Source organism: Myodes glareolus, chromosome 2, assembly GCF_982192425.1.
Source record: "Myodes glareolus chromosome 2, mMyoGla1.1, whole genome shotgun sequence".
Lineage (NCBI taxonomy): Eukaryota > Metazoa > Chordata > Mammalia > Rodentia > Cricetidae > Myodes > Myodes glareolus.
Genome location: NC_142027.1, coordinates 75,831,422 through 75,856,955, shown reverse-complemented (window position 1 = coordinate 75,856,955; position 25,534 = coordinate 75,831,422). Strand labels below are relative to the sequence as shown.

The following is a 25,534-nucleotide window of genomic DNA, read 5'->3' as shown; positions in this document are numbered from 1 at the left end:
TCTGAGGTATGATTGGCAAATGTTTCCTCTCATTCTGTAGACTGTAAAGTTTCTGTTGTGTAGAACCTTTGAAATTCCATGTAGTCACGTTCGCTGATTCTTAGAGCTATTTCCTGTGCTATTGAAATTCTGTTCAGAAAGGTCTAGCCCTTAAGTGCAGCTTGAAGTGTATTCCTTATGTGTTCCTCTCGTGGTTCAGCAGTTCAGGTTTTATACGAAGGTGTCTGGGCCACTTTGAAATGGTTCCTGTGGAGTGAGAGATACAGGTCTCATCCCATCTTTCTACAAGTGGGAGAGATTATCTTTCTTCCTTGTGTATGTTTTTGGCATTTTTCTCAGAAACCTAGGTGATGCACACCTTTAATCCCAGCCCTGGGAAGGTGGAGACAGGTGGATCTCTATGAGTTCAAGGCCAACCTGGTCTACTTAGTGAGTTCCAGGACAGCCAGGGCTATGCCAAGAGACCCTGTCTTAAAACAAAACAAAATGAAATGAAAACAAGAGAAACTGAGGTAATCGTACCGTGCAGGTTTTCTCTGGGATAGCTACTGTCTCTCTGGTCGGCACGCCTGCTTTTGCGTCGGTATTGAGCTGTCCTTGTCATGGGCCTCACGCTTTCCTTTTCCTATCTTCTGGGTAGTATGTGCAATTGAAACAGGAGCGCTGTGCTAGCATGTGCTAGCGTGCTTCTGGCAGGTTCATCGGCAGCAAACACACCAAACATTCCTTAGGCATTTAGTGGCAGAGAAGTTATTTTATTCTGATGTTTTGGCCAAATACCACTCGGTAGTTATTGCTGGTTGTTTATACAGTTGTGAAAATTGTAATTACGGATAGTGGCGATAAGGAAAGATGATCAGTATAATTTATGAAGTGAAGAGAGAAAGTTATAAAGTGGCGTGAACGTCATGTTGACAAACAGAACAAATGAAGATGCGAAATTGATGAGCTGGATCTTTGTCTCCTGCCAACTGTGCGTTTATTTTATGTAATTATTACAAAACTTCCCATGCTCAATGATTTGCTGTCTGTTATCTTTGGAATACTTTGAAATGTCTGGGGTTTGACTTTGAGCTGCCTAAAACCACTTTATCTCCCCCTCGAGGAGTGAAATTAGTCAAGAGTACACTTCTGACGGCCTCAGGGAGATGCGTGTTTAAGGTCATTGAGATGCGCAACGCAACTTATCAGCAATTTGACCTTGAATAAATTGTTTACCCGTATCATAAGTCTCTTGCCAAATATGATGATCAGAGAAGCCGGGCCTGCTGTTTGTCGGGGATTTTAAGTGAGGTAGAGGCAGCGCATGACACAAGGTAAGTTCTCAGTAGTGTTAGCTGCTGATGTTATAATGAGTTTGAATCCTGGCTAGGATTCTGACTTCCTGACTTCCCCACAGGGCAAGTTCTCGCCCACTCCGACGCAGGTCTTTCAGCTTGCTTCATGCTGGCACCCTTTGCTTTGGTTAGGAGTGGGTAAGAAAAGGCAATTGTAATAGTGTCAAAGATAAAGTTTGCCTCAGTCTTGCCTGTCAAGTGGCCAATGGCGCATACTGCTAACAGGATCACATAACTGAACTACTCTCAGGGCATAGATTAAACTGAAATTTTGACTTAACCTCTTCCTGGGAAGGCTCAATCCCACAAATTCATATGTCCTACCTGAGCTCTTGTCTTCACTTGTTTTAAGAGCCTCATATTCCTCTCTTTTTTTTTTCACATTTACTTATTTTAAGCATGTGTGCTCCTGCACCGCAACACATCTGTAGAAGTCAGAGGACAGTTTTGTGAGTTGGTTTTCTTCTAACATGGCTTCCAAGGGCTGTCAGTCCTGGCAGCAAGCGCCTCTGGTCAGTGAGTCATCTTGCCAGGCCCTCAGGTGTCTTATTGAATAAATGGGACAGTTTTCTTGTGACAAAACTTTGTAGGCTGTGATGTAAGTTGTTGCGCGTGAAAGAGGGCAGCGATCCAAGGTGGTAACTGTATTCTGAAGTTATTGTCTTCCTGAACACGTCCAGCCTGTCCCGGGGACCGAGCGCTCTCTCAGGGGCCAAGTCAGCACCTAGTAATTCACTTTCACAGTGGTCATGTGAGGCAGGCTGTCTTAACCTGCTCTCAGAGGGGGTACAGCCGGGCTGAACAGTAGAACTCACATCGTGGAGATAGCAAGTAACGGCACTGAGGTTTCAGACGCAGTCATCGAGATGCAGAGTCCACCAATGACCCTTCTCCTGCTCGATTGTAAGTTCAAGGGCTTGAATCAAAAGTAAAGAGTCAGGAGTTCTGGTTTCTGTTGTTCTTCCTTACGAGGGCCCATTCACTCCAGTTGGACTCAATCCAACCCAAGACAGTTTACTTCATCTCAAGTGGAGAAATACTTTCTTGAACATTTTGTTTGTGCTGACAGCTACCATGTGTAGCTCTGAAAGAGCTACCGGAGAGGGGGCAGGAGCCAGGGCATTTAGATAGTGATGAGGAAGAGTAAGTCATGGACAAAAATGATGGTGGATAGGGGATGGGGAAGCTGTCTCCAGAGAAAAGTAAAATCTAGAGCTTTAAGGGTTAACAGAAGGGGACTGTGAAACCTCTCTTAGCTGTTTATGGAATGGAGTCTTGTCTGTCCAGGAGCAGGTAGGGAGTACCTGGAACCATAGGTTCCAGGTGGGCCTTGAGCTGAAGCAAAGGTATTCCGGATCCCCGAGAAGCCAATGGATCAAGACTGGCCTGTTGGCCTCAATCTCTTCTCAACTTGTTAAGACACCAGTCTTCAGCTGCCATCCTAAGGTAAGATGAAGTCACCCTGGGCTTTGTGGTATAATTTCCTGCTGCCCCCTATTGTGGAATATTAGTTAAAGATGTGTTCCATTCATTTATTCTGTCAAATAACTGTTTAATGACGCAAAGATGTGTTTCTTTCTTTTATGCTGAATTTGTTTAACTCTGTGAAGCTGTGTTACTTTGCCTGCCTAAAACACCTGACAGGTCTAATAAGGAGCTGAATGACCAACAGCTAGGCAGGAGACAGAAATAGGCGGGGTTGTCAGGGAGAGAGAATAAATAGGAGAAGAAATGAAAAGAGAGAGCACAAGAAGAGGAGGGGAGGAGGAGTCCAGGGGAAAGCCACCCAGCAACACAACCAGCCACACAGTAAGAATGAAAGAAAGAAGCATAGGATAGAGAAAGGTAAAAAGGAGGATGGGATAATCGAAGTTAAGAAAAGTTAGCTAGAAGCAAGCTAAAGTTTTGTAAGTAAGAATAAGTCTCCATGTATTTATTTGGGAGCTGGGTGATGGGCCCCAAAGAGTTAAACAAAACAAAACTACAGACCAACTCCCCTCAGCAAACATTTTAAAGAAGGCCTGAATAGCGGTGTGAGATTATTTACCGTTTGACTACTCACAGAGAAAGACAGGGCGGAGAGTACATAGCCCGGACAGTTTGTCTTGTTTAGGAATTCCTAGTTTTCTGATCTCAGATGAAAAGCAGAAGCTGGCTCGGTGTGCCAGGCCATGCTCTTGGCTGTTCAGGGCTCACACCACATGGAATCTGTAAATGCCTCGCGTGCACACTCTTCCTTTTCACATTGCCGGCAATGCTCCACCATTAAACAGACTTGCATATTAAAATGTGAAGCATGTGTAAGTACCTCATAATTAACGGCTGTCTATTTAACCAGACAGCTCTAGCAAGTTAATTTGATGTCTGTTATGAGACTTAATAATTGTCAGTGATTTTTTTTAAAAAAAAACAATTTACTGGTATAATCATTAACTACTCCTAGATTATCTTGTCAAATTGATAATTAAATACCTCAAAAATTCATCACAGAGTCAATATATTAATAGGAATGTAATTGAGTAATGTTTGCTTATGTAATCTAGAGTTTATTACCTGTACATTTATTTATCTTTCCTACTCTTATTAAATTTTCTTAGGAGGCTCTTCGGAATCAATAGAAAAGCAAGTGTCAGTATATGTCTTATCAGATCCAAGTAAGGACTTTGACTGAGATGCTGTGGAATGAATATGAGTGTCCTGTGAGTGGAGATGGTGGAGAGGTTATTCCTCTTTCCTACAGGATTAGCACTTGGCAAAGTCTCCTTGCCCTGTCATTTCCCCTTGGCTTCCCCCCCACCCTTCTATCCTCCTCCTTCTCTTCTTCCCCTCTCTATCCTTCCCTCTGCCTTCTCTTTCTTTTGCATCTTCCACCTCCCTTCTCTCCTCTGCTTCTCTTAGCATTTTTCTTTGGACCCGAGTGTTTAGCTGTGCACTGGATAAGACACTGAGGTCTGGGGGCGTGTCTGCTATCAGATGCCTGGAAAGCAAATGCACTAGCTAGCTTTCTGCTAGTATAGCAAATACATGAAATAGAGCAACTCGAAAACAGGATTTATATATAGTTTACTTCATGGATTCAGAGCTCTCAGTCCACACTCAGTGGTCTGTTTGCTTTTGGGACTGTGGCAGGACAGTGTATTTTGGTGGGAAATGCACAGCCAAAGAAACCGCTTCCCTCCTGGTGGCTGGGAAGCAACGAGAGAGGATAGATTACCATTTTGCAAGCCTTTCATCATTCTGTAAGGAGACCTCCCACCTTTCCACTCTTTTCTAATAGCTAAGTTGAGGACCAAGCCTCTGACTCATTTGTTTTAGGGAGAACATTCTAGATCCACACCATAGCAGAGAGACCATAAAAATGGCTGCAGAGCAACATGTTTATTGCAACCCTAGGAAAGTACAGAGGAAGGAGCAGCTATTCAAACGTGTAGTCAGCAAACATGGTCAGCAAACTCCAAGTACAAGTTTGCAAGGGAGAGACAATGTGAGCAGGGAATTCTAGGTCTGGTAGATGCAGCAGCTTGGAGACAGGGAGCAACACTGACTACTCAGTGGGGAGACGACAAGGATGAATTATACGCTGCACAGTGGCATAGTCTGAGCTGTGTTTCTGGAAGCATCCCGTGGAGGGCAGATGTAACAATACAGTTGCAATGTCCAGCGGCTTGCCCTGACACTCTCTAGTGAGGTCTATTCAAATGGCGATGGGGTTAGTCTCCCTGCCTCGGCCCTTCTTTCCTCTTGCTGATAATCACATGACCAGAGTTTACAGGTTGTACTGGATTTCTGATTTGCTGAGCCTGCCAAGGCATGTCAAGTCACATCTACAAATTTTGAGGTTGATCAGTAAGATCAAAACCTATTTCCACCTGGGTATACCCAAAAGAGGTATGCATTGTTTATTTCTACAAATCTTCTACTCTGTCCTGGAACACCAGAAACCAAACTCAAGGATGCTTGCGTCACATTAGCAACCCTGGATGAAACTTAGCAAGGAATGGGCCTTAAGTCAGTGACTGAGTTTCCAGGACTGTACAGAATCTCATCACTTATATCCTTCTTACCCTTCATGACCACTTGAGACATACATGAGTCAGCTGTAACCATTTTGGTCCCTTACCAATTGATAATCATGCTAAAAGTCTTTGCCTGTCTGGAGTTGTCCCTGGCTAGAAAGTTGGGTACTGTGGGGAGACCACAGGGACTCCATTCTATCTTGACTTAGAGTCAGAGAGTTCAAGCTTGTTTTTGTTCCTCAGGGTCAAATAATAGGATGTTTGGCCAAAGGCATAGTTACAAGATGTTTTGAGAATTAAGGAGGTGATTATTCTTGCTTGTTCCTTGAACCATGGTAAAGAAGTCTTTTTCCCTCCCCTTTTTGCTTTGGGTATAAAAGGGCTATGGGAAATAAACTCGGAGCTGATGCGGTGTTCACCGAGAGCCCTCCAGATTCTACACTCTGTCTTTTTCTTTCTTTATCTTTACTCCCCTATTCAGGTGCCATTCGACAGGAAGGTTGGCCCCCACAGGGTACCTTCTGGAGAAGCAGAGAAAAAAAATAAGAAAGACTGGTGGGAGAAATAAAATAATATCCTTGGGACTGAGCATGGAGGCATATACCACTAATCTCAGCACACAAGAGACTGGGGATTGCAGATTTGAGGGTAGCCTGAATTCATAGTGAATTCAGGAGCAGCCTGGGCTACCTAGCATGATTCTGCCTCAGAACACCAAAGATTTTAAGTGCAGGGCTAACCTAGCATAAGTAAGGCTGTGGGTTTAATCGCCAACCTCATAAAAACAAACAAAAAAGAAAACAAACAAAAGTGCCTCCCAGTGTTTACAGCCATGTTGGCGATAGGTGGCAGGGGGAATAATGTCATAGCCTCTGAAGACTTTCACAGTACCTGGATGCCAATTCCTTAGACTAGCAGAGAATGTGTGTGGGCGGCTTTCCTTGTCCCTGAAAATAGGTGTGGTGTGTATCCGATACCAACAGGATGTCTGGACCGGGCATGCTTAAGCAATATTAACTGGGACTGGCTGTGTTTTAAACTGCTGTTTGAATGACCAAAACGATCACATTAGATGCTCAAATTATACAAGGGAAAGTACAGCATAATCCAGTGATTAAAAAGGTCCGAGGGTACCAAATTCTCAAAGCTGAATGTACTTTGAGATGAAGGAGAAAGACCACTATTGTAAATCCAAAGTAGCTGACTGGGGGTGAAAACCACCTTTGTGGAAGGCAAGGTCTTCACAGTCCTATTCAAGGTGTCCTTGGAAACACTTACACATTTGTCTAGGAGAGAAGTCAGTTTTAGTAAAGCTGTGGGATTCTACGCTAGAGGACATGTCATTGAGGTTAAATGCTAGGGAGGTCCGGGCATGGGTCTAATTATCTACCGCAAGGCCTTCTATTTAACACCTCAGTTTCCTCAGGTAAACTGGGTATAATAGCCCCTACACACTTGTCTCAAGCATCTGTCGGGAGGATCAAATGAGACAATGGCTGTCCAAAATCTTGAAAACATGCGCTGATGAATGGGAGGGTTGATATTATGAGTAGGTATACTTAAGGTTGGCTGTCAGTGGTCCAGAGAAAATTATCTGTGTCTTCCTGGTGTACAGATACACATCTGGCCTGGATTCCTGGGAAATGACCCACAGGCTAGGAGATGTCTGTTCTCTGAAGACTGAAGGTACTCATCTTAGCATACTGATCTTGTACTCTGTCTGCATCCTTCATGAATCTGTAAGCTCTGTGAGAGCAAGGACCATGGTCTCTGTTGCAGTAGAACACTATTAACATGTGGAGGGTTAGAGACCAGCAGCATTCCTAATAAGTCCCTGTGTGACATTTGGGGAATTATTGAGTCTCATTAAATCATCTTCTCTCATTGGTGGTGTGAGGTAACAAATATGTCTCCTTCACAGTGGTGTTAAGAGATTGGAGATCTAGAGTATGTCGAATATGGTACATGGAAAGTGCCCAAGGAATTCTGGGTATTTATCACCATCACCATTGTCACTGTTTGCTTCATGGCACTGGCATCTAGAACACTGAGTATATCATATTTATTCAGCATCTTTGGGCAGGGCTATAAAAGGAGTTTTTATCCCAGAAGATACTTACACTGAGTTAATGAACACTAACCATTAAGAAAATGAAAAAAGTGAGTTAGTTGGAGTTGTAATTTTTTGGGTCTATTTCTATGCTTTATCTTTATCGAGAAGAAGAAATTTTCTATCATTCAGGTAGATTGCAGTATTAGTATAGTGCATTACAGTCTTCAAAAAAAATTTTCACATTAGTATTTTATTGCTTCAGACACCAACCATCGGGAAGGTTTTCTTCTACCTACTTCACAGATAAATAAGTTGAGATTCACAGTAGCAAAAGCTTTTTCCCTGCTGAACATCTAGTACAGAGAAGTGCGGAGATGAGAACTTTGGTCCTCTACTAACTGTTCTTCTAGCTGTGAGGACAGGCCCAAGGCTAGTCCACCAGACCTCCATCTTGGATAGTGATAGTAGAATACAAGCTGTTATATGGCCTGGGTGCCTTGACTGCAAGAGATAAGGCCAGGAGATAGACATTTCTTCTAGTATTCCATTCAGAACTTATCATCCGTAAATTGAAATCTCCATAAAGCTTGCTAGTGACCCAGCCTCTGCTTCGCTTTTAAATTGTAATATTTCTAGTGTAAGAAATATTCCTTCATTGCGCTAGCTAGGTTTTCCTCATGAGAGTGAAATTGACCCAACCAGTCCCCGCTCTGAAGATGGAAACAAGAAACCACGCCGATCTTCCGACTCGCGTCATTTAGGAACACTAGACATTGAAATCTAATTCCATCATTGCTCAACAGCATAGGGCATCTCTAGTCCTGGAAAAGGACAGCTCTTCTCACAAGAAATTCCACCTGCCCTTCCTGGTCATTCCCTCTCAGGACTTCAGAGCAGATCACAAATCAGCCTGGCCGTACCCAGGCTGTGGCCTCTTCTCCACAGCTTAGTCTGGCTATGGCTTAGACTGGCCTTTGCCTCTTTAAGCACCTTCCTTGCTTTCTTTATAACTTTGGCCACATGCCTAAGTCAAAACCATTGCCCTCTGTATTTTCGGCTTTCTCTCTCTCTTCTCATCTGTTCCGGTTCCACAAGGAACTCACAGACCTCACACGGATGTAGAAAGGAGACTTTCCTAGTCGAATGAACTTGATGTTTGAGCGTAGGGAGCACAGGAAAGAAGGGTGGAAAAGTTGGGTGCCTTTGGAGGCATCTGAGAGACAAGTAGGCCCTCCTCATTTGTTTGAGAACGGAAGAGCCCTTGAAATGTGAGTACAGTCTCTAAAAGGAACCAAAGAAAGAAAATTTAAGTTTTACTTTCCAAATCTTAAAAATAAAGACAATATCCAGCTTGGGAAGCCATTGTGAGCACTGGCAAGGGTGCATATGAGTAGCCTGGTCACTGGCAGATAATCAACTAATAGCCAGCACTTACGGCAAGCCCTTTCCCACCCCATGTTGTTTTCTTTCTTAGAAAAAAGATGGGGTTATCCTTGGATTTTCAAAAAAGTATAAAAGTATTATTATTGCTCTGTGTGTATGAGTGCTTTGCCCAAATGTTTGTCTGTGCACCATGAGCATGCCTGGTACCTGAAGAGGCCAGAACAGGGTGTTAGATCACCAGGAACAGATCGTTTGAGTTACCATTTGGGTGCTGGGAATTGAACTTGGGTCCTCTAGAAGAACATCCAGTGCTCTTAACCACCGAGCCATCTCTGAAATCCTTAGCCTGGGTTTTTTAGAAAGGCCTTTCTTCATATGACATGCAATGTCACTTTACTATCCCCTGAGGAAATTTCACAGTGCAGCCCCTCTTATGCTTTTCCCTTGTTGACCAAGTCTCAGCATGCTTTCCCCCTTGACTCCCAAAGCATTCACCCTGAGTAACCAGCAGTGGTGCTGACGAATCTCACCCTCATATGAAGTGCCTGCCTGCCTGCCTGGGTGGCTTTTAAGCTTATCCCTGGCCTTCACTCGTCTCATGTACTGGATTGATAATTCCTCAGGTGGGATGGTGCCATTAGACTTGGAGTCAGAATCTGAGATTTTAGCATTAGCGCAGGTACTCATAGGTCACCGGAACATGGTTAAACTATTTAACCTCCACTAAAGTATGTGTGAACATGATAACGGGACTTCTTGAAATGCTTGTGTTTTTAAATGAGACATTGCCTATGCCGGCACTTGGCAAGCTATAAAACCCCAAAGCTGCGATTTCATATTACATTTGATTTTTGTTTGTATTTGTATTAAGCGGGACTCTCCTGATTTCAGTTAAGGTAAGTCCTGTGTCAGTTGGCTCTATGAAAAGCCTTTGGAGCACATCATTGAATGATTACAGCATATATCAAACAAGAGAACAGAATTACACTTCTTTCCTATCGGGTTTTCTTCTACATGAATTCTTTATTAAACATGCCTTTTTCCTGGGGTCTCTCAGCAGTCACAGGTTTAACTTCTCAGTTTGATCCACGTAACAACAAATTTGGTGTTTTGGTCCAAGTAATTCTGATGGCTATCTTAGAATTAACTCTCCATGGACTTGGTATGTGCCTATCACTCAGCCACTTTGGCTGTTGGGCTATTTTTATGTTCTCAAAAGCCAGCCTGGACCTGCTCTACCATTGAAGCCCACAAGATCAAGATTGTTCCCTCAAAAACCACATTGATTGAGACTGGATGGTTTCCTGAACAAAAAGTGAGATACTATTTTCAGAATATGCTGGAAAGATCCAAATTACTTCACCTGTCTCGGCAGCTTCTTCAATCAAAACCTTAAGAACTTAAGATAGGATTGAGACTATAGTTCAGTGCTTGCCGAGCATGAACTAGGACCCGGATTTGATTCTCCATTTCTACCAACAATGTAAGTTTAGGGACTGGGGAAATGGCTGTCAGTCAGTTGTCTACTTAGCAAGTGTGGAGACATGATTTTGGATGCTCAGAACACAGTTACCAAGCTGTGCACAATGGTGGGGCCTGTAACCCCAGCATGCGAGGTATGTAGAGAAAGATCGATCCATGAAGCTCATTGAACAGCCAGCCTAGTCAAACTGTTTAGCTTCAGGTCCGGTGTGAGAACCTGTCTCAGAAAGCAAAGGTGGAATGTGATAAAGGAAGAACACCCACTGTTGATCCCAGGCCTCCATGTGCATGGGCACACATGTGCATAGATATTACCATATCCCTGTACGCATATCTCACACATACCTGACACCATGTGTAACCGTACACACATACAGAAGCTGAAAAAGTCAGTCTATGTGTCTCTTTAGGGATACACATAGTGGGTCAAGGCTGCTATGCATTGTGGTGATCTGTGTCCTGTGAGGGGCGCCAAGGACTCAACAGGAGGTCCAAATGAAGAAAAACTAGTAATTTCCAATCAGGGACGGTCATCTATCGGGAGTCCAACCTACGCTGAGTTGCTTTCATGTTGTTCATTTCAGACTGACTGTAAGGTTTTTTTATACTGGCATTGATGAGCAAGGGAAACAGAGAACTTTCTGAGACCATATTTTTAAACAAAGTCTTTTAAAATAAAACCTGCATTCATTTGAATACCTGTCTAGCAGCGGGAGGGCCCGTCAAGGGTTCATCCAAGGACACGCTTGGTGCTTTGGAGCCAGGCTGCCGGGAGCAGGAAGGGGCAGGGCCCGCAGCCACAGGAGAACATTGTCTCCTGCCAGCTGGGTTGCTCCCTGCTCCCACAGGACTCAGGCACCAGGTTCGCTGACCTTTGGTGCCTTTTTCTGGGGGCATCATCAGTGTGTGTGTTGGGTGGACAGGGAAGAGGGCTCATCTGAAACCCTGTTGGAGCCTTCAGTCTTGGTTCTGCTTTCCTTGGCAGAATCCAGGGAGAAGCTGGGGGGATTTCAGAAATGGATCCTGATTGTACTGCTGCCACGAGAAAATGGGTGGGGCTAAGAAACACTGGGCCTTCCGGCTCCCGTTGCCCCCTTTCTCATATTCCTCATCCCCACTTCCTTCCCAGGCTTCTAACCAACCTTTTCTCCCTTTTCTCTTTCTCACAGTTGCCCCCTTCCAGAAAGAATGTTACTGAGGGCAGCATTTCTAACCTTACTGACAAAGTCCGGGTTGAGGGACACACACGTAAAGCCAAGTGAAAAGGCAAATCCTGTCTTTAAATGTTCACAGTATCAAACCAAGAAAGACAGTGTTGACCACCTCCCCCCACCCCACCATGGCCTCCTCTGTTGAAGACTTCTTAGCAAGGCCGTTTCTTGGTACTCCTAGGCTATTTCCTCAGGGAGATTTTTATTTGATTCAAGTCTTCAGGACAACAAACTGGAAAAAGCATAAATGACCCTGGTTGAGGAAAGGACATGAACAAAGTTACAAGCTGGTCTCAGTTCTGTCCGCTTTGCTAATGGACTGAGGTTCCAGACTCAGACTTGGGTTGCTCAGCTAGCTCCAGACGCATGTGCGTTTCCAAACACCACATTAAGAGTGAGGGGAGGGGTTGCCATAGGCAGGCCTGCTGAAGATGAACAAGATCATAGGCCCGATGAGGAAAGATGAGGCAGGAAACAAAGCAAAGCAGTAACTCTACCACAAATCCCTGGCAGCCATGAGGCCACAGCAACTCAACCTGAGTGTGGAGTCCAATGGCTCCTTTAAATTTAGAGTCCTCTAGAATGGCAAGCATCATGGATACAGTCTAGTCTCCCTAAAAGGCTAAATTAGATTCTTTGTACTTTGTTTTAGACTATAGACAAATGCATGATAAGTTTTAGAAGGAGTTCCATTCCTACTGAATTAAAATAATGTTTATGTTCGAACCACAGGACTCCGGCATTTGGAATGCTATGTCCTAGAGAAGAAAAGATTTCATTTGTCTTCCAGGCCTTTGCACTTTCCACTGTCCTCGATGCCTCTCTTCCACCCATATTCCTGAATGTCCTCCTCCTTCTGTCCTGACTGTGGCTTTCAGGAGCTTCTCCTGAGTCTTTCACACTGACATCTGCGGTACTTCTTCTCCAGAACTTCCAACATGGCAGTAAAGGACATGAAGAACTCTGAGGGGGAGGCTAGGAACCTGGGTATTGGTCTTGGCTTCCCATGACATTTGGAAAAGTCAGGGCTCAGTCTCTGAGAAGCCTCTGTTTTCTCGTTGGGAAAATGGTGATAATGACCCTTATTTATGCAGATGTTTCCAAAACCAAAGACGTGAGTGGATGGAAGAAAGCTTTGGATATTAGGCAGCTGCTATGTCCTTAACCCATGCATGGTGTTTATAACCTCTGATCATCCTTCTTTGTATATGCGTCAATCTGCTCACCTCTCCCCCCCTCCTCCTCTCTCTCCTGTCCCAAATTTCTTCTCACTTTTCTTCTTCTGGAAAATAAGCTGTTCTGAAGGACTCCGTAGGCCACATGCACTTTGCAATTTTAGAGAAGGGTATGCATCTACTGCACATAGATGAAATGGTGTAAGCAGGTTCCTTTGGAGAAGGGTATGTATCTACTGCTCATAGATGAAACGGTGTAAGTGGGTTCCTCTAACATTGGGCAATGTAGTGGGCCCTGTTCAAAGGTCTACAATTCTGTTGTCTGTATACATTGGTTCTTTTCCACATTTGATATTCAAGTCCTATCCTGCACATAAACTACTGTTGACCACTAGCCCTAAATTGGTGCCTTTGCACTGTTACTGAACTCTGGGTCCAGCTTTTAGGCTCTTGTTCCATCTTTGATTGGGCAGCACTAGTTACACACTGGGGAGAATATTTTCAGCCAGAGATTTTCTGATGAAGAAGGGTTTGGGGCTATTAAGGTTTCAAAGAAAATAAGCAAAGGAACTGACAAGCTTGCTATTTAGACTTTAACGTTTTAGTCCCCAGTTCTCTTAAAACAAGGGTATGTTAGCCAGGCTTGAAAGAAGTGGTCAGAAGGAGGCAGGGAGGAGGCATAGTATGTTTCTCCTTTACTTTCTCCTTCCATTCCAATAATTGTAGAGCTTCCATAGCATCTGGGAAATGTGATTCAGTTGCTATTTGTTTTGCAAGCTTCACGTTCTTCATCTGCATAGTGGGAACAAATTATGTCTGTTTCTTAGAGTTGCTAAGGATGGAAATGAGGTGTCCCATAAATGTATCTAGGCACAGAGCCTGACCCTGTTAGGCTTACAAAATGATAGACCATCTAAATGCAGGGTGGCATAGAGCCAAACCTCTCTACTTTATTTGTTGTTAGATAGTTCTGGTATAGAACTTTCTGTCTTGCAAGGACAGAAATATCACTTCCACCTATGAGGGCCCTGGGCAAGCAAGGGGTGTGTGTGTTCCTGTTTTCTTGGCTTCTCATTCAGTCCCCTAGTGAGGACAGACAGCAGAGGGCCACTGTGGTCAGGGAGTGGAGGAGTCAGACAAGGCTCTGTGGTTATACACTTATTTATTTCCTTATTTATTACTTTTGCAGCTAACATTTTTACAATCGTGTTATTTTGTGGTCTATTTGCAAAATGCATTGTGAGCCAAGTTTGCTTCAAACTTGCTCTGAGTTGGAAGGTTGCATAGGGGAGCCAGTGAGAGTGGAGGGAAGGGCTGGAGAGCAATTGCAAAACATTATATAATTGGTATTTCTGTTAATGTGCCTTTCTTTGTACTTAGGATACGCGAGGCAGATGGAGAGATAGAAATGGTGGGCGATGCACAGGCTCCACGCATAGCAACATAAGCAGACACTGCAGCTTCAGAAATGAAATGCAAAGTGACTAGCTTGGGGACAACCTGGGAGAAGGCGTCCTCTCTGTGCGACAAGCTCGAAGCGCCAACAGTACATCTTTTGAAAGGGCCTGGAAGAGACTGAAGGTTGATGGTTGAGAGAAAAGCAATGGGTAATGAATTAATCACAAATATCACTTGGGAGTTTATGGCAAGCTAGGTTTTGAAGATTTTAATAAACCCAAAAATCTAGTTTTTATAGGTTAGCTGAAACGAGCCCCAAGAGAGGCTTTTCATGAGCTGCTTGACTCTGAACTCTGGATTCTCTTGTCGCCCTGACTCCCAGGTGCTGGCAGGTTTCCCTTGTTGTTGGTGGAGCCCACTTGGACTGCATTCAAGTTTATTCTTGTATTATTCCTTCTGGTAGCTCCCCAAACCACTTTCCTTTTTTCTTTCTCCTTGTAAATATTTATATGAGAAGGTTCTTGCGACGGCCGGATCCTGCATTGGGAGACTGGTGTAAAGCAAAGTCTTGATGTGCTTTATGTCGTTTACGAACAGTTTGGTTAAGTGGATTCCCTCCCAGCTCATTAAAGAAAGCCCTTTCATTTTAATAACACCATCACAAACTAAATAGCATCAGAGGGAAGCATAAGCTTACTGTGTACAGGCTGAGTGGCAATCCCTGGATCACTTCACTCATGAGCTCCTGATGGCTCATACAGGAACTGGTGATCCGGATTAATGGCTGGGACACAGCTCGCCTTTAAAGGTTCCTCTCTCCAGACAGGACAAGGATCTGTAGTATTTTCTGGGCCATCTGGACAAACAAGAGCTTAAATGACTGGTTCAGGAGATTAAGATACGGTTTCCAAAGAGATGGCACTCATTCTGCCTCCCTCCCTAAGGGCACAGTCTTTGTTTCATTCTTCTCTGCCCTCCATCCTGGGCATGTTCACCCTTGCCCACAGCTTTACCTGACACCTCTCAAAGGTAAACTCTTCCTGTTTAGTTTTCTTTTCTTTTCTTTTCCAAATCCCATTTTGTGTTTTCCGCTCTTTTAGACCCTTTAAACAAGACTGCTACCATTGTCTTAATTCAACAGGGTGAAAGTTAGCTTAGTCAATCCTCTTCTGGACTTAGACCTACTCTTGCTTCTGTAAATAGACTCTTCCATTCCCACCCAAATCTACATCATTCTCCCAGACATACGACCACCAAATCTATTCCATGTGTTGAAGACCCTCCTATGCCCACAATACAGCTTACTGTCAAGTGCCGCTGCTTTTAATAGCTCGTGATAATTTTGTGTACATGTCTTTGTTTCTACTCCTGCTATCATCAGCCCCGGCTTCTTTACACGGTACCCATTCATTGACCCATGTACGCATTCACTTAGCTTCTCTACTGACTGCATATCTAGAGAATGCTGAACATTTAGCAGGCCCTAGAGACGGAGAAGAGAAAAAGAATGCAAAAGAATTTTCACTTATTCTTACGGGAGAAACACACCAAAAGTTTTAATGATAAACTAACATTTTGGGTGTGACCATAGGGAAGAAAACCAAGGGGAGTCTTAGTTCTCTCTCCTTTCTGACTCTCCAAGGTCATGCTGCACGATGCTGATCGACTGGATTGTGTGACCTCCCTTCTCAAATTCCTTCAGTGTCCTTCACTGACGTCTACTAATTCCGTGTCATCTATGGTTAAATTGTGTCGCAAAGCAATATTTTGGTCCCTTATGGTCTGTGGATACTACCATGGTATGATTTGATGTCACCTAAGTGGCCTTGTGGTTGTCCCATTCTATGAGTATATGGCTCATTGCCGTGCTGTTCATGCAAGGATAAAGTTACCGGATGGTGTCTTCTCAGGCTGCATTCCGGGCACTGGTCATGCTTGACTGGATTCATTCTTCACCTGGATGTAATGTGGCACTTTTTCTTCATATAATGCTACTTATTGTCTCCCTATTCTAAGATTGTCCCCTCTTCTATGCATCCTTCTTCTTACCTAGCTGTACTTTATTGGGTTAATTGGGAGGCATCTTGATTAATGAAGATTAATGAAGATCAACACCACTGGAAAGACCTTTCTACTTTTCCTAGAAGGTTTTGTGACCCCATCTGCTAGTTTATTCTCTGTCCCCCTCATTCCACCCATCAAGTAACCATTCCTTCTTCAGACCTCTGGAGGAACATTGTAACAGTTGCTCTTTAAGATGCAGTTCGCAGAGCCGTCAGATGAGACGGCTTCCTGTAGGGGATTCTTAGGTGATCCGGAATCAAAGAGCAGAGTACTGTGTAACAACCCTATAACAAGGACCGTCTCTCTAGTCCTTCATTCTTTTTCTTTCGGTTTGTAGATTGGAATGTCAAGAGCAAAATGACTGAGCGTTGTCTATGCTGCAATGAGACAGAAAAGATAACAGGAACAGGAGACATCCTGGGTTCTTTCTATGTGTGTTTGTGTGTGTGGCACATGTGCACGCATATGAGTGTGTAGGTACACATGCCTGCATTCATGTGGAGGCCAGGGGTCAGTGCTGACTGTCTTTCTCAGTCACTCTACATTTTATTTTCTGAGACAAGGTCTCATACTGAGCCTGGAGCTTACCAATTTGGCTGACTAGTTCAGTGGACCCTGGAGAGTCACACATTTCTAACTTCCCAGCATTGAGATTACAGGTGTGCTGCAGGGCCTCATTTTTAGGTAGGTAATACAGATATGAACTTGAATCCACATGCTGGCCTGGCAGGAACTTCAACAACTAAGCCATTTCCCAAGCCCTGAAAATCATGGTTTATTCAATTATGTTTTTATTCTTTCACATTAACTGTTCTTTCACCCTACCCATAAAAACCAAATAAGCAAACAAACAAAAACACACCATTTGTAGGAATGCAGAATGCCTGCTCTAGAGATGCCATTTTTCATCAGAGAACAGAGCAAACGGTTGCGCAACATCTGGCCACAGCTGGACCGAGGAAGAGTCAGTCTCAGTTCTGAGAAAGACTGCACATTCCCCTACTGGAAAGACAGGCATCATTGGGAAATATTCAATAAAAAGTTTTGAGACACAGATTCACATTCACGGAGGGAGGGTTGCAGGAAGCTGTTTTTCCTCTTAAGGCTTGGCTCCATCTGGAAGGATGCTCTTTAGTGTAATCCAGAACTGATTATTTTGTTGTTCATGTTTCAAAACCCTTGCCCTTTAAACACGTTCCCAGAGTAAATTGAGTGCAATTGAAGCTTTGAAAAAAAAAAGAGTCTTGTTATAGTTTGAGATTTGAGTGAGGGGATTGTCAGGGTGAGTGGAAACCAGCCCAAGGACCTAAATGTCAAAGGGATGGGGGTGGGGCAGGCAAAGCAAAGAGAGCCCAGCCTTCTGCGCTGGAAACTCTTGTTGCCTGAGTCATCCCACAGGACAAATAAAACCTCACTCATCACTCTGTCTCCCTTGTCTGTAGCAGAGGAGCAAACAGTGGGGCCCTGGAAAAACATCAGCCACTTCTTGTAGCATCTGTAGGTGGGGAAGGTTTCCAAGCCACAGAGAGGGTTGTGAACACAGTTAGTTACTGGGGCTTCAGTTTTTCTCAGCCAAATAGGAAGACTCTCCGAACTGACCTTGGAAAAACACACAGAAGGAAAAAATATTGTAATCTCCCTCTGTGTGTTTGTAGTAAGAGATTTAAAAAGAAAGGAAGAAACAAATACATTGCTCTCCACTTTTCCATGAAGCGGATGAATGTTTTTGAATCCCCGTGGCAGAACTTTTAGTGTGGGGGCTGCAAGGGCTTCCTTAAGCTTTGCCCCCCTTAAAGAATACAAGGTCACAGCCACAGCACAACCATATTCATATTAAAGAGCCCGAGGGGAGAAGCATTCTCACCAGTGCTTTCAGTGAAGATGGCAATTAGCATTTTTATGAAGAGCATAAACTCTGCGTATCAAAGATGCACTTTTATTGCTCTGAAACTGGCTTGAATAAGCAGCCCGAAAAACGTTTGGCTCTTCTACTTCTAGGAGGAGGCCAATTAAAACACAGTCTGTCTAACTGCCAGTCCCGACCTACCCTCCAATGAGGCAAAAACAATACTGAGACGGTGGCATTGGCACCCTCCAAAGTGGCTTTTCAGCTAGTGGGCACCTGGAAGGAAAATACTGATTTCTTGGCTCTCTTGTAAATAACACAAATATAGAAAGAAGAAGAAGAAAAAAACCCCCAAAACTCAAGGTTTATTTTGCTTGCTCCTCCTCACGCTAGTTAAGAATTGTGTGGTGCAATCAGGTGACTTTACTTTGCCACCAATCACGACAGCTGTTGCTCCTGTTCAGTCAAGCTGGGAGCAACAAGGCTTAAGAGAAAGGGGGCAATAGATTGTGGCCCCCTGATACCAGAGAAGTTTCCTACATTGTGACGACCCCACAGGAAATGCCCTGTACCAGCAGGCAGATACAGAGAGATACAGAACATAGGCTTCCTGTGGCCACCAAGTGGCATTTACTGATGTTTCCCCCAAGCGTTGTTTAATCATATAGAAAGAGGGCTCACTCTCATGGTGTGGTGATTTGAATAAAAAAGGATTCCCCCCCACCCGAATCTGATACTAATGAGAGGTGTGACCTTGTTGGAGTAAGTGTGGTCTTGTTGGAGGAAGTGTGTCACCGTGGAGGCAGGCTTTGGGGGCTCATATATGCTCAAGCCATGCCCAGTGAGACAGATCACTTCCTGTTGCCTTTGCAAGATGTAGAACTGTCAGCTCCCTCCCCAGCACCATGTCTGTCTACATGCCATCATGTTTCACCATGGTGATAATGGACTAAACCTCTGAAAACGTAAGCCACCCCGACTAAATGTTCTTCCTTTATAAGAGTTGTCATGATCATGAAGTCTCTTCCCAGCCATAGAGACCCTAACTAAGACATATGGTATGGGGCAGAAAGTTGAAAGTACAATGTCTTGGCACACTTGGGGCCAGAGGTAACAGTTTATTCCATTGACTCTATCCTAAGGGAAATGATCGCAGTATCCATTTTACAGTAAGTAATTAAGGACAAGATTCGGGTTCGTGATTTCTTTTCTGTTTCATGGCAATGACATTGACAGGCATATAGACTGTGATGATAAATGTTTTTTGATTAAAGGAATGAAGACACCAGGGCATGGAGAAAGAGTACTTTCTGCTGGATGATTTTAGGTACCATCTAATAGGTTTTTTTTTTTCCCGGTTATCCTGCCATCCACTTCCTTTTAGTTTTCTTGTAGTGTTAAATTCACTTGTGTACCTCTTAGAATGATGCTTCCATATTTCAGATAGAGAAGTAGATTGACCTCACAGGAAAATGACGAGTGTGATGCTTCGAGGGGAACAGATCTGATGGTCTGACCTGCTAATCAGAGGGCAGATAAGAAGATATCTAAGAGGAAGGCAGTTCTGGGCTTTGGGTTAATCACTTGTCACAATCCAAAGTGAAAGTCAATGTTTCTGAGATTTTCTTTTTCTTTCCTTCAAGTTTCAAGACAGTTTCTGTAGCTCTAGACAACATGTCTTCATAAAATAATGTCTATAGCAAAACAGAAGAGGTTCCCCCACCCATGGGGTTTCTCTGTGTAGCTATGGCTGACTTGGCACTTGCTTTGTAAGTCACACTGTCCTAGAGTTCACAGAGATTGCCTGCCTTTGCCTCCAGAATGCAGGGAGCAAAGGTGTGCTCCACCACTGCCCCACTAGAAGACGCACGTTTGAAGGATGAAAGACTCCTTTATATCTCATTCTCTGTAACAGGCCACAAAGAAAACCCTGAAAGACCAAAATTGCCATGGTTGTTTAGAGCCATTGTCTAAGTTTGCTAGTACTGCTGTGACGTGCATAACAAAATGTGTGCCTTTAATAACAGTTTCTCTCTTTGTTTCTGGATGCTAGAAGCATTAGAGTCAGGAGTTGCTGAGGTTGACCTCTGAGACCTTGCAAGTGGCTGTCTATTGGGGAATGCTATTTTCAGGTGTGTGACTTTTGTGTATGCTGCATTTGTTTAACTCTGTGAAGCTGTGATTCTTTGCCTGTCTACAACACACGATGGTCTAATAAAGCGCTGAATGGCCAATAGTGAGGCAGGAGCAAGGATAGGCGGGGCTAGCAAGCAGAGGGTGTAAATAAAAGGAGAACGGAGGAAGAGGAGCAAGAGAACAAGGAAAGGAGGACATTAGGGGCCAGTCACCCAGCTCCGTAGGAAGCCACAGAGAAAGAAGTAAAGAAAGGTATGAGAAACAGAGAAAGATAAAAGCCAAGAGGCAAAAGGTAGTCAGAATATTTTAAGTTAAGAAAAGCTGGCAAGAAGCAAGCCAAGCTAAGGCCAGACATTCATTACCAAGAATAAGCTTCTGTGTGTGATTTATTTGGGAGCAGGGTGGCGGGCCCCCTCAAAAAGCCAAAAGAATAAAACATCACACAATAGCTGTTATTTCTGTCTCTTCATTTCATCTTTCCTCTGTGTATGTCGGTGTCTTGATCTTGTATTCTCATAAAGATGCCAGTCTTAGTAGATGAAACCTCATACTAGCGACTCCATTCTATTATTCAGAGGTAGTGGGACTTAGGATGTGACCTGGTTTTTAGAGAGTGAGATGGGGATACAGTTCACTCCAGAATAACCATCATTAGCAATCTACTGAGATTTGGAATATTGCCACTTAGGCAACAGTGAAGGAAATTGGTGCATAATTGTCTTGTATGGTGATGATGATGTACAGAGTCCTACTGGTGATGGTGATGTTTTGATGGATCAGTTGTTGAGATATCTTCACTCTCCCCAGACATGTCCACTTTTGAAGAGGACAATTTTAGAAATGATGCAGATAAGCCGAGAGATCAAGACAACTTTTCAGTTCAGCCTCTAGATGGGTCTCTTGACACAGGCGGCTGTACCAAGTGAGGGTATATTGTTTGGTAGCAGGTGAATTGCAACACAAATAATGGGTATGGTTGACAAATGACACAACAGCTATTCTTTTTTACAGGAAGAAAATTTCTTTGTTCACTATGATTCTTTACATCTTCTTAGAATAATTATGTTCAAGGTTGTAGGTTACCAAGAGCCATGGTAACAAGAGAAGGTTACATTTCTTTGAGTCATGAGGATTAATCTAGTGTGTAGGGAGAGAAGAGAGAGAGAGAGAGAGAGAGAGAGAGAGAGAGAGAGAGAGAGAGAGAGAGAGAGGTAATGATGAGAAATTAAAGACTTCAGAGAAAAAGAGACTGCAATAGAGCTAGCTGTGGAAGGATCACAGGGCTTCCTAGAATAGGGAAGTCTGGTGTTCACTAATAGTGTGGGAAGTCCTTCTGTGTATGTGTTGCTTTTATTGGTTAATGAATAAAAAAGCTGCTTTGGCCTGTGATAGGGCAGAAGAGAGCTAGGTAGGAAAACTAAACTGATTGCTGGGAGAAAGCAGGTGAAGTCAGTGTGAAGCCATGCAGCCATCAGAGGAGAAAGACACAAGCTGGACAGAGAAACCAAGGACAATGGCGCTGGGTTTTGATTCTACTGCATGAACGGGCTTCGTGGGAGCCTAGTCTGTTTGGATGCTCACCTTTCTGGACCTGGGGGGAGCAGGGAGGACCTTGAACTTCCCATAGGGTAGGGAACCCTGATTGCTCCTTGGACTGGAGAGGGAGTGGGAAGGGGAGTGGGGGAGGGAAGGGGAGTGGGAGAAGGGGGAAGAGGTGGAAATTTTCAATGAAAAATAAATAAATTTAAAAAAAGGACACAAGCTGCCAGCTGGAACCTTGCTGGTAGGCCACAAGTCTCACGGTAAAATATAAAATAATAGGAATGGGCTCATTTAAGATGTAGAACTAACTAGAAATGCTAGAAAAGCTATTGGCCAAACAGTATTGCAATTAATATAATTTCAGAGTGATTATTTCAGGTCTGGGCGGATGGGAACTGAGTGGCCTCCGCCCACACACTGTGGATATCTTTTTTCTAATGTGATGGAGTGCTGTCCTCATGCAGCCTCCTTTGTTCATGATTCGATGGCACACACTATCCCAAGAGAATAGAGTGCTGGGACTCCACCCATGAGAAGAGCTGGCAGATGAGCCATGAATGCAAGTCAAGCGGGATTGCAGAAGCTGGAGAGCTTGGATCACTCCCTGCTCTTACCTCCAGGTACATAGAGAGACCAGAGTAATCTGAGTCTTCACGTGGCATTGAAAGGGAGAGGGGAGTGTGTGTTTGACTCAATTTTAGCAAACTTTGAAGGAGCCAGATGACCATAGCTATCGCCTAAATTACACATGCATTGTAACATCAACCCATTTTTATGCTGAGTTCATAAGTAATTAAAAAACATTTTTCATATAACATTTCTTTTCTAAGCTTTATATCACCGTTGTACCTGGGAAAAGCATTTTATTTGATTAATTTTTATTATTTATTTTTCAGTTTTAAAATAGGATCTTGCTCTGTAGCTCAGGTTGTTCTTGAACTCATAACCCTCCTGTGTCAAGTTCCTGATTAGATGGGATGTACTTCCTCTCTTCTTCCTATGTCTTTTCCTCATTGATATATCCTTATTGTCTCCTCTTTTTATTTTTTAATTGTAATCACCCATAGCTTTAACAGTCTCTAAAATTCTGTGGAGTCCAACAGTATCTCAACTTTCCCCTCCCAGCTACTTTTCCCATGTAGATTTTTTTCCTTTCAAAGTTGATTTAATAATTACTCCTTAGCTTTAAGTGTCCCACTTCCCTCCCATATCTAACCTTAGTAACTCTTCAGGCCATTGTGGACACCTGCACACACGTGGGATTCAGACACACACACACACACACACACACACACACACACACACACACACTATTTAGAACAGTTGGGTGAAATAAGAAACACGATGCAAGATACGAAAGAGATAGAAATACTGAAGAAGACACAGACCGGAAGTGCTGGAAGTGAAGCACAGTGTGTCACATCAAACAACTCCATGGAGGGCCTCAGTATTAGAATGGATCCAAGAGAGGGCAGAAGAGCAGAGTTTGAAGATAAGGTGGAGGAGTTAGGGGAAAAAAATCACACAAAGAAAAAGATACAATGTTGAGGAAGAATAAATGTGAATTCTAAAATAAATAGAACACCACAAAAAGCCCAAATCCATGAATGATGAGCACAGAAGGAGAAGAATGTAGTTCTACAGACATATAGAAGACGTTTTAGAAAGTCATAATGGTTCTCACAGTAGGAAAAGAAGTATCAATCCAGCTGCAGAAGTATTTATGATACCAAACCCACAGGCCAGAAAATAACTCCCCTCATACTTAAACACATCATAATGAAGCCACTAAATAGATGGAACAAGTAAAGAATATTGAAAGTGGTGAGAAACATCAAGTAACACATAAAAGCAGGTCTATCAGAGCAATAGCAGACTTGTCAACTGAAACGGCAAAAGCAAAGAACACTTGGAAGTTTGGATTTCAGATTCTGAAAGACAACTATGAACCCAGATGACTCCACTTAGCCAAAGTATCTGTCATCATTGGAGGAGAAAGTAAACATTCCATAATAAAAATACATGAAGGTGATTTGTGACCACTAGATCAGCTCTATGGAAGATACTTGAGGGAACTCTTCAGATCAAAATGGAAAAGAAATCCATTCTTTCCCAGAAGAATAGAATAAACCAGAGTAAAGAAACAGTTAAGCAAGGGAAGAAGAGGTCAACAACAAACAATATTAACAAAGAACAAAAATCAGTACACACCTTTCAGGAATGACTTTGAATATTAATTATCTCAATTTTCTAATCCAGATAAATTTTGAATAAAAATTAGGATAAGCAGATAAAGGAGGTCCCTCCATATTGATTAGGAGAACAATTTGCCAAGTGAGGATTATAAGTCAAACGCAAGTGCTTCCAAATTCATAAAACAAATACTACTGGATGCAAAGCCACAGATTAACCCAGCCCAGTAGTAACAAATAACTTCTGTGCCCAACTCTCACCAACTGACAGGTCATTCACACTAAAAACAAACAGAGAAATATCTGAATTAAATTGCACCATAAACCAAATGGTCTTAGAAGACATCTACAGGACATTCCATCGAGATAGTCCAGAGCACAGTTTCTTCCCAGCAGCCTAACGGACTTTCTTTCTTTAGTATATTCGGGCACAGAACTATCCCAACAAGCACAGGACAATTTTCGTTCCATCTGATCATAAAGGAATAAAACAAGCTAACACCAAGGGAAAATGTAGAACATAAGCAAACTATGGAGGTTAAATTGAACACATTGGAGAAATCAAGGTTGAAATTAAAAATCTGTAGAAGGAAAATAAAATGACGACATGGTATACAAATCCATGAGTATAACAAAAAGTCTTAAGAGGGAAGTGCCCAGCTCTCAGTGTCTAAAATAAGAAGTCAGAGTTTCGTCACGAATAATTTCATGACACAACTTAGGGTCTGGGAAAAATAAGAACAAGTCAAGCTCCAAGTCAGTGGACATTGAAGAAATCATTAGTATCTTGGCAGAAATAAATGAAATGAAAAAAACCCCCAAAATAATGCAAAGAATCAAAAAACAGAGTCATTTCTTTGAAAAGATGAACACGATTGACAGACCCTAGCCAAATTAATCAAAAGGAAGTAAGAAAAGATTTCAAGTAAGTAAAATTAGAGATTAGAAGGGAGCTATTATGACAGCTGCCCACTAACGTTTAGAAAATCATTAGATCATGCCTTGAAAGCGTGTTCCACTATACTGGAAAATCTAAAAAAAATGGTTAAGCTTTTAGATGATATGACCTACCAGAATTAAGCAAGATAATGGGAACAATTTAAACAGTATATGACCAACAGTGAGAGTAAAGCAATAATTAAAGTTCTCTTAGCTAAAACACCCAGGTCCAGATGGATTCACTGGTGAATTTTCCCAGACCTTCAAAGAAGAATTAGCATTGATGCTTCTCCAAGAACCCCACAAAGTATCCCACAAAGCAGGACATGCTACCAAACTCTTTTTATGAATCTGGTATTATCCTGATACCAAAACCCACATAAATAACTAACATAAAAGAAAAATCACAGACCAATCTTCCTTATGAACATACATGCAAAGTTTCTCAATGAAATACTTGCAAGCCAAATTGAAGATCACTCTGAAGAGATTGTTTAACTTGACCAAGTTGACTTTATTCTAGAGATTTGGGGATGCTTCAAGACATACACATCAATAAATGTTATATAAATTATGTAAGTGGATCCAAAGATAGAAATCACATAGTCAACTCCATAAATAAAAGGCTTTCAACAAAATCCACACCTATTCACAATAAAAAGTCTGAGGAAATTTGGGACAGAAGGGACATATCTCAACATAATAAAGGCTTCATATAAAAATTTTTAGCCAATATTATATTACATGGGGAAAAATTCAA

General features: G+C 42.8%; 1 long non-coding RNA gene across 1 annotated transcript; it reads left to right on the top strand.

Moving 5' to 3' along the window:
* The first annotated feature begins 2,331 nt into the window (after nucleotides 1–2,331).
* On the top strand, nucleotides 2,332–20,554 carry LOC146895606 (uncharacterized). Its single transcript, XR_015000549.2, has 2 exons — nucleotides 2,332–2,783; nucleotides 14,038–20,554. It is a non-coding gene; the product is annotated as an uncharacterized LOC146895606 (long non-coding RNA).
* Nucleotides 20,555–25,534: the final 4,980 nt, after the last annotated feature.